General features: G+C 44.6%; 1 pseudogene across 1 annotated transcript; it reads left to right on the top strand.

Annotated features, from left to right (window-relative positions):
- Window positions 1–720: 720 nt before the first annotated feature.
- LOC148481721 (uncharacterized) lies at window positions 721–8,534 on the top strand (annotated as a pseudogene). Its single transcript, XR_015871857.1, has 3 exons — window positions 721–805; window positions 921–1,416; window positions 4,950–8,534. The product of XR_015871857.1 is annotated as an uncharacterized LOC148481721 (transcript).
- The last annotated feature ends 838 nt before the right edge of the window (window positions 8,535–9,372 follow it).

Below are 9,372 nucleotides of genomic sequence, written 5' to 3'. Positions count from 1 at the left end.
CTGGAGAGGTAACTGCTGGGAATGGGACATTATACAGTAATTCCAGGGGATGTGTCTGGGTGATGACTGGACAGGTGACTGCTGGGAATAGGACATTATACAGTAACACCAGGGGATGTGTCTGGATGATGACTGGAGAGATGATTACTGGGAATGGGACATTATACAGTAACACCAGGGGATGTGTCTGGGTGATGACTGGGGAGGAGACTGCTGGGAATAGGACATTATACAGTAACACCAGGGAATGTGTCTGGGTGATGACTGGAGAGATGATTACTGGGAATGGGACATTATACAGTAACACCAGGGGACGTGTCTGGCTGATGACTGGAGAGGTGACTGCTGGGAATGGGACATTATACAGTAACACCGGGGGATGTGTCTGGGTAATGACTGGAGAGGTGACTGCTGGGAATGGGACATTATACAGTAACACCAGGGGATGTGTCTCGGTGATGACTGGAGAGGTGATTACTGGGAATTGGACATTATACAGTAATACCAGGGGATGTGTCTGGGTGATGATTGGGGAGGAGACTCATGGGAATGGGACATTATACAGTAATTCCAGGGGATGTGTCTGGGTGATGACTGGGGAGGAGACTGCTGGGAATGGGACATTATACAGTAATTCCAGGGGATGTGTCTGGGTGATGACTATCATTTTGTGTGTGTCAGGTTCCTATAAGGTGTCAGGATGTCACTGTCTATGTCTCCATGCAGGAGCGGGAGTACATAGAGGAACACAGGGGTCTGTACAAGGAAGTGATGATCGAGAATCACCGGACCCTCACATCACTGGGTAAGAGGAGACTATTTTGTATTTGCTGGGGGGATTAGTTATTGGGGCCCCCTATATACACATCACCTGATAATCACATATATACAATGTACTCAGTGTGCTGTGTCTCCCACAGATGGGCTCAGTAACAGAAATACCCCAGAGAGATGTTCCCGTCCTCTTTATTCCCAGGATTGTATACAGGAGAATCACAGGAGCATCAGGTAGAGAATCTGTGTGTGTTGTATGTACTTAAATTATATTGTGTAAACTCCATTATTGAAAAGAAACATCACTAATTTGTTTTATTGTTTAATGGATTAATAAGGTTGATGTTCTGACTGATATTAAGGCAAAAGATATAGAAGGAGAAGAAGAGACAAATGTGACTGATATGAAGGCAGAAGATATAGAAGGAGAAGAAGAGACGTATGTGACTGATATAAAGGCAGAAGATACAGAGGGAGAAGAAGAGACGTATGTGACTGATATAAAGGGAGAAGATATAGAGGGAGAAGAAGAGACGTATGTGACTGATATAAAGGGAGAAGATATAGAGGGAGAAGAAGAGACGTATGTGAGGGGTGATCAGCGGTGTAAGGAGGAGGAAATCCCTACAGATATCAGCACTGGTGAGTAATAAACACTTTTTACAGAATAGAGTCACATATTCCTCTTGTTCAGTCACTACAGCAATCTCTTATCCTACACCCTCCTCTGTCAGTACAAGCTAATGAGGGAAATGTAATCAACCCTTGTTTGACTCCTATTCCCCTAATCCTGTCATGTCACTGTGTATTACCAGCCCAGACATCTGACCAGTCTCCTCCCCACACTCTCTGGTGTATCTCATACATCAGGAGACATCAGCCCCTATTACACTCCTGCTCTCCCCCTTACATCATGTCACTGTGTGTTACCAACTTAAATATCCGACCACTCTCCTCCACTATCACACAGCTCATCCTCACCCATTGTATTACATCACACACCCTTATATCCATGTTATTCTCACCCATTGTATTACATCACACACCCTTATATCCATGTTATTCTCACCCATTGTATTACATCTCACACACCCTTATATCCATGTTATTCTCACCCATTGTATTACATCACACACCCTTATTTCCATGTTATTCTCACCCATTGTATTACATCACTCACACCCTTATATCCATGTTATTCTCACCCATTGTTTTACATCACACACACCCTTATATCCATGTTATTCTCACCCATTGTATTACATCACACATACCCTTATATCCATGTTATTTTCACCCATTGGTTTTAGGCTGTGATGCCTGCAAGGATTTCCTGGACTGTTCTCCTCCTCTTTTCCCTGGTTGTGCTGAGTCCCTGGCACTTGCAGGCCATGACAGCTGTACCTGACTAGGCTGGTCTCCTCCTCTTTTTCCCTGTTTGCACTGAGTCCCTGGCACTTGCAGGCCATGACAGCTTTACCTGACTGGGCTGGTCTCCTCCTCTTTTTCCCTGTTTGCACTGAGCCCCCGGCATTTGCAGGCCATGACAGCTGTACATGACTGGGCTGGTCTCCTCCTCTTTTGCCTGGTTGCGCTGAGTCCCTGGCACTTGCAGGCTATGACAGCTGTACCTGACTGGGTTGTCGTCCTCCTCTTTTCCCTGGTTGCACTGAGTCCCTGACACTTGCAGGCTATGACAGCTGTACCTGACTGGGCTAGTCTCCGTTCTGGTTTCCGTGACATCCCTATGGTGTCTACCTGCTGTCTTAGTTGCAGAGACTGTCTCATCTGTCTCCCTCCTGTGGCTTGATGGCTCCTGTACACCTGAGGGAGTGCTGCACGTCTCTTCTCCGGTTGCTCCAGCAGATGAGGCTTCTTTCTGGAAGAGGGTTGTGAAGGCTGTAAGGGTCCATTCTGACAGCTGCAGCTCACTGAGGAGTTTATGATGCACATTGGACTGTCAGTGCCAGCAGACCTGAGGTACTGTCCTCTCCTGGAGTTTCCTGGTGATATAATGGGGGCTGTCTGTCACTCACTGCACCATGTTCTGGCTCTCCCTTCTCCACTGAGTAGCCTTCACGGCAAGCATGGCCGAACAGTGTGATTTTTTTTTTTTGGCCACTGCTGGACTCTGGAAACTCACCGTGCTATCTCCCTGCATTCTGTAATCGTCTCACCCCCTGTACCTCTCCTCAGCTTTCACCAGTTTCCATTGTACCCTGTACAGCTCCTGTTCATTTGGCTGGCCTCTCTTCCTCAGGTGTCTGCTGCCTGTCCTCCCCTAGTCCTGATTTGGGGTGCATCTCCATTTCCCTGTACAGCTCTTAACCAGTAAGGACCTTTATTTTGGGGTGCTAAATGTATTGTTTTCCCTCGGAAGCCCTCCCATGAGGTTTAGCTACCTCCTCTCACCTAAATGTCTTTTTGTCCGGATGATTGTACGATATGTTTATATAGTGCACCTAAATCTATGAAGTGACAGACGTTATGCCAGGAAATGCCTCCACCTCAATCCCCTCCTTCCTCCACTCCTCTGGTTACAGATGCTGATATGGATCACACTTGTGGGTGTCTCAATTTCGGCACACACTCACTGCTGACTTTCAAACAATGATTGGGGAGATTCATAAGGATGTTTCTGATTTGTCCCAATGGGTGGTGGCTGCGGAATCTAAACTGAACGATGACTATAAACTCCATAAAATTGACTTCCCTCACCAGGAGAATGTGTTCCTTAATGCGGAGGACCTTGAGAACTTTCAAAGGCGTAACAACCTCACACTTTGTGGCATCCTTGAGTCTTTAGATGCTTCAGGTATGGAAAACTATCTTCTGTTCTTTAATTTTCTGGTTCCTCAGTCCATATTGAATGGGCTCGCCGGGCTCTGCACCCTAAACCTGCAGACTGTGAGCCCCCACTCTTTCTTCTAGGGATGTTCTTTTGAAATTTCTCTCTTTGAGGACAAAGAACAGTATTGTTTCGTCCTCCTTATGTCTTATTTTTATGTTTTCAAGATTTGGCCCTTAGAACTATTGCTAAACGTCATGATCTTTGGGATGTTACTAGGGTCCTGGGAGAATATGGCTACCGTTATCGCTGGCGCTTTCCTTTACGTTAGCTTGTGGATGTCAGTGGCCACTAGGTTACAGTCCATTATACTTGAGAAGGTAGAGATACTGACCCTGTGCTCCAGACCGGCCCTCCTCAAAGATGGATGACTCCTGAGTATCTTTATTTTTGACTGCTCTAAATTTTAGATTTCTATATATTGCTCTTTTCTTCTTCGGGGTCCATGCGGTCCATAACCATTACTTTGGGGTATTTGGATTCATCCAGGCACCAAACAGTTAATTCAAGCTCTCAGCTCCCAGGATGCCCCAGGTCCTGCCCTATATACCCCGCCGCTGGTCACAGGGCGTCAGTTCTGTTTGCTGCGAGAAGGCACCGCACTAGCCGTTGGACTGTTGTCCTGAAGATAAGTTGTGTTTTTTCTCATTGAGCAGGCTGCATGTGTTTCGCCGTTAAGTGGCAACAGAGCCATATGTATAATACTCGGTAATGCCGGTACACATACACGATTGCCGTCCGGTACTGCGCCCGGTGCCCTCCAATTTCTTTTCCCAGTCAGGAAAGGAATAATTATATAGCATCTGCAGCAGCACTCAGGGCGACTTTTAAGACAGATATACTGTATATATAGATACATATAGATAATTATACAACCTTAATACATTAGTATTTTGTACATGTTTTTATTAGCACTGAGGAATTATTTCTGCCTATTTATCTTGTATGAATAGAAATGGCGGCCTCATAAAGACATATAGCCTAAATGCTGAGGTGAGGGATAGATCCATCACCCTTTGCCTAGACTTGGGAACTGGATGAAAGTTCCCCCTTGGGCATTATGTAGGGCTGGCCGGCTCCTGGGCTAGTAAGAAGAGCCTAGAGTCCTAGGGGTCTGCTCCATTTAGTAAGTCTTATTGCTCTAATATGGCAAACTCCCCTTGTTTCCTTTCTTCTCCTATATTATGTATATGAGTGTGACCGGTACCAGCCCAAAGTGTTCTGCAAGATGTTCTAAGCACAAACCTATGGGAATAGGGGTGAGATAAATAATAATTAATGATGCCTTTGCTGTGGGATACTTGGATAACTATTTTATTTCTACCAGATGGACACAATACAAGGAAGACCTCGGAGGGGCATCTCGTTTTGTCTCCAGATTTTAAATTAGAAGATAACCCCACACAAGGATCTCCAGAAGAAAACCGCATTACCCTAAATATACATCCAGCTCTTCTTAGTGCAGATATATCATCTGATCCCTCTATTATTGAGGAATGTTCTCCTGGTAACTCACATATTGCTGCACATAGTACAGATCATAGCAGTGATACAGCCACTTCTGAGTGTGGGAAATGTTTTACTCCCAAATCAGCTCTCGTTAGACACAATAGAAGTCACAGAGGTGAGAAACCATTTCCATGTTCTGAGTGTGGGAAATGTTTTACACATAAATCAGATCTTGTTACACATGAGAGAAGTCACACAGGTGAGAATCCATTTCCATGCTCTGAGTGTGGGAAATGTTTTATACGGAAATCACAGCTTGTTATACATGTGAGAAGTCACACAGGTGAGAAACCATTTCCATGTTCTGAGTGTGGGAAATGTTTTACAAATAAATCACAGCTCGTTATACATGAGAGATGTCACACAGGTGAGAAACCATTTCCATGTTCTGAGTGTGGGAAATGGTTTACAGATAAATCGGCTCTTGTTACACATAAGAGAAGTCACACAGGTGAGAGGCCATTTCCATGTTCTGAGTGTGGGAAATGTTTTACACAGAAATCACATCTTGTTACACATGAGAGACGTCACACAGGTGAGAGACCATTTCCATGTTCTGAGTGTGGGAAATGTTTTACACATAAATCACGTCTTGTTATACATGAGAGAAGTCACACAGGTGAGAAACCATTTCCATGTTCTGAGTGTGGGAAATGTTTTACACAGAGATCATCTCTTGTTGGACATGAGAAAAGTCACAGAGGTGAGAGACCATTTCCATGTCCTGAGTGTGGGAAATGTTTTACACAGAGATCAGGTCTTGTTATACATGAGAGAAGTCACACAGGTGAGAAACCATTTCCATGCTCTGAGTGTGGGAGATGTTTTACACATAAATCAGCTCTTGTTACACATCAGAGAAGTCACACAGGTGAGAAATTATTTTCATGTTCTGAGTGTGGGAAATGTTTTACAAGGAAATTCTCTGTTGTTATACATGAAAGAAATCACATAGGTCAGAAACCATTTCCATGTCCTGAGTGTGGGAAATGTTTTACACATAAATCACATCTTGTTACACATGAGAGACGTCACACAGGTGAGAAACCATTTTCATGTTCTGAGTGTGGGAAATGTTTTATACAGAAATCAGCTCTTGTTAGACATGTGAGAAGTCACACAAATGAGAGGCCATTTCCATGTTCTGAATAGGGATGGACATGAGGAGCTTGGTGTCGAATGATTGCCGGGCTTCTGACAAATCATGTGATACGATAGCTACTAGCTATCACATCATAACCATGCAATTATATAATTATTGGTGGTTAAACCAGGTGTAGAAAAAAAACAGCACTGCAATAGGCACCGAAGACACCACTTTAGGGTGTTTTCTGCTTAATTCATACTGTCGCAAACCCCTCTCATCAATGGAAAGAGTACTTCAATCGGATTGGGAACATTGATGGGTGGTAGCCATCGGTTTCTGATATCCATTCCTAGTTCTGAGTGTGGGAAGCATTTTATACAGAATTACCTCTTGTTACACATCAGAGAAACTCATAGAGGTTATAAACCAGTTACATGCCCTAAGTATGAGAAATTTTTCCCTAGTAATTTGTGTGGTTATACTGTGATGTTACAGCTCATCATTCTACCACTGCTGGGTGATATGGAGACCTAGGACACAGCACTAGTGTGTGGTTAGAGTGTTACAGCTCATCATTCTACCACTGCTGGGTGACATACAGACCTAGGACACAGCACTAGTGTGTGGTTATAGTGTTACAGCTCATCATCCTACCACTGCTGGGTGACATACAGACCTAGGACACAGCACTAGTGTGTGGTTATAGTGTTACAGCTCATCATCCTACCACTGCTGGGTGACATACAGACCTAGGACACAGCACTAGTGTGGTTATAGTATAACAGCTCATCATTCTACCACTGCTGGGTGACATACAGACCTAGGACACAGCACTAGTGTGTGGTTATAGTGTTACATCTCATCATTCTACCACTGCTGGGTGACATACAGACCTAGGGCACAGCACTAGTGTGTGGTTATAGTGTTACATCTTATTCTACCACTGCTGGGTGACATACAGACCTAGGACACAGCACTAGTGTGTGGTTATAGTGTTACAGCTCATCATTCTACCACTGCTGGGTGATATGGAGACCTAGGACACAGCACTAGTGTGTGGTTATAGTGTTACAGCTCATCATTCTACCACTGCTGGGTGATATGGAGACCTAGGACACAGCACTAGTGTGTGGTTAGAGTGTTACAGCTCATCATTCTGCCACTGCTGGGTGACATACAGACCTAGTACACAGCACTAGTGTGTGGTTATAGTGTTACAGCTCATCATTCTACCACTGCTGGGTGACATACAGACCTAGGACACAGCACTAGTGTGTGGTTATAGTGTTACAGCTCATCATTCTACCACTGCTGGGTGACATACAGACCTAGGACACGGCACTAGTGTGTGGTTATAGTGTTACATCTCATTCTACCACTGCTGGGTGACATACAGACCTAGGACACGGCACTAGTGTGTGGTTATAGTGTTACAGCTCATCATTCTACCACTGCTGGGTGACATACAGACCTAGGACACGGCACTAGTGTGTGGTTATAGTGTAACAGCTCATCATTCTACCACTGCTGGGTGACATACAGACCTAGGACACGGCACTAGTGTGTGGTTATAGTGTAACAGCTCATCATTCTACCACTGCTGGGTGACATACAGACCTAGGACACGGCACTAGTGTGTGGTTATAGTGTTACAGCTCATCATTCTACCACTGCTGGGTGACATACAGACCTAGGACACGGCACTAGTGTGTGGTTACAGTGTTACAGCTCATCATTCTACCACTGCTGGGTGACATACAGACCTAGGACACAGCACTAGTGTGTGGTTATAGTGTTACAGCTCATCATTCTACCACTGCTGGGTGACACACAGACCTAGGACACAGCACTAGTGTGTGGTTATAGTGTTACAGCTCATCATTCTACCACTGCTGGGTGACATACAGACCTAGGACACAGCACTAGTGTGTGGTTATAGTGTTACAGCTCATCATTCTACCACTGCTGGGTGACATACAGACCTAGGACACAGCACTAGGAGGACTATACATTGTGTTACATGTACAGGTGTATGATTACATTAGTCAGTGAGTAGAAGCTTATCGCCATCTCTATACAAGGTGACATTGTGTGTGATTGTACATATAACAATATTATTACTGAATTGGACCCTATAACACTCTGGGTTAGTAACACATTGTACAAGGTGATACAGTGTCAGGGTGACAGTGACATTGGTCTGTCTCGCAGTTGCTGTCTGTAGTGATATCTGTTAGATATTTAGTCCTTATCAATTTTTATTGTATATTATATTTTATTGTGTGCTCAGTAACACCTAAATTAATGTTTTTGTAATTAATAAATCATATACTTCTATATTATTATCTATGTTGATTATATATATATATATATATATATGACACCCCCATTGGCGATTGTTTATATCACTTTTTGTAGATTTTAGGTAATCCAGAATTACCGGCTGCATTTACTAACACAGGTCCCTGATTCCGCAATGAACGCAGGTCTGATCACGCACGTACCCGGCCGCTGCAATAATATATTAATGAACCCAAAAGCAATGCATCTGACCCTGTGTATGTGTGAGAGCTGCTGTGAGTGTGACCCTGTGTATGTGAGAGCTGCTGTGAGTGTGACCCTGTGTATGTGTGAGAGCTGCTGTGAGTGTGACCCTGTGTATGTGTGAGCTGATGTGAGTGTGACCCTGTGTGTGTGTGACCCTGTGTATGTGTGAAAGCTGCTGTGAGTGTGAGCCTTTGTTCGTGTGAGAGCTGCTGTGAGTGTGACCCTGTGTATGTGTGAGAGCTGCTGTGTGACCCTGTGTATGTGTGAGAGCTGCTGTGAGTGTGACCCTGTGTATGTGTGAGAGCTGCTGTGAGTGTGACCCTGTGTATGTGTGAGAGCTGCTGTGAGTGTGACCCTGTGTATGTGTGAGAGCTGCTGTGAGTGTGACCCTGTGTATGTGTGAGAGCTGCTGTGAGTGTGACCCTGTGTATGTGTGAGAGCTGCTGTGAGTGTGACCCTGTGTATGTGTGAGAGCTGCTGTGAGTGTGACCCTGTGTATGTGTGAGAGCTGCTGTGAGTGTGACCCTGTGTATGTGTGAGAGCTGCTGTAATTGTGACCCTGTGTATGTGTGATAGGTGCTGTGAGTGTGACCCTGTGTATGTGTGA

The sequence above is a fragment of the Taudactylus pleione genome, unplaced genomic scaffold, assembly GCF_031769625.1.
Source record: "Taudactylus pleione unplaced genomic scaffold, aTauple2 ptg000569l, whole genome shotgun sequence".
In the NCBI taxonomy this organism is placed as follows: Eukaryota; Metazoa; Chordata; class Amphibia; order Anura; family Myobatrachidae; genus Taudactylus; species Taudactylus pleione.
Note: the sequence above shows the minus strand (reverse complement) of the source record. Positions and strands in the feature narration are given on the sequence as shown.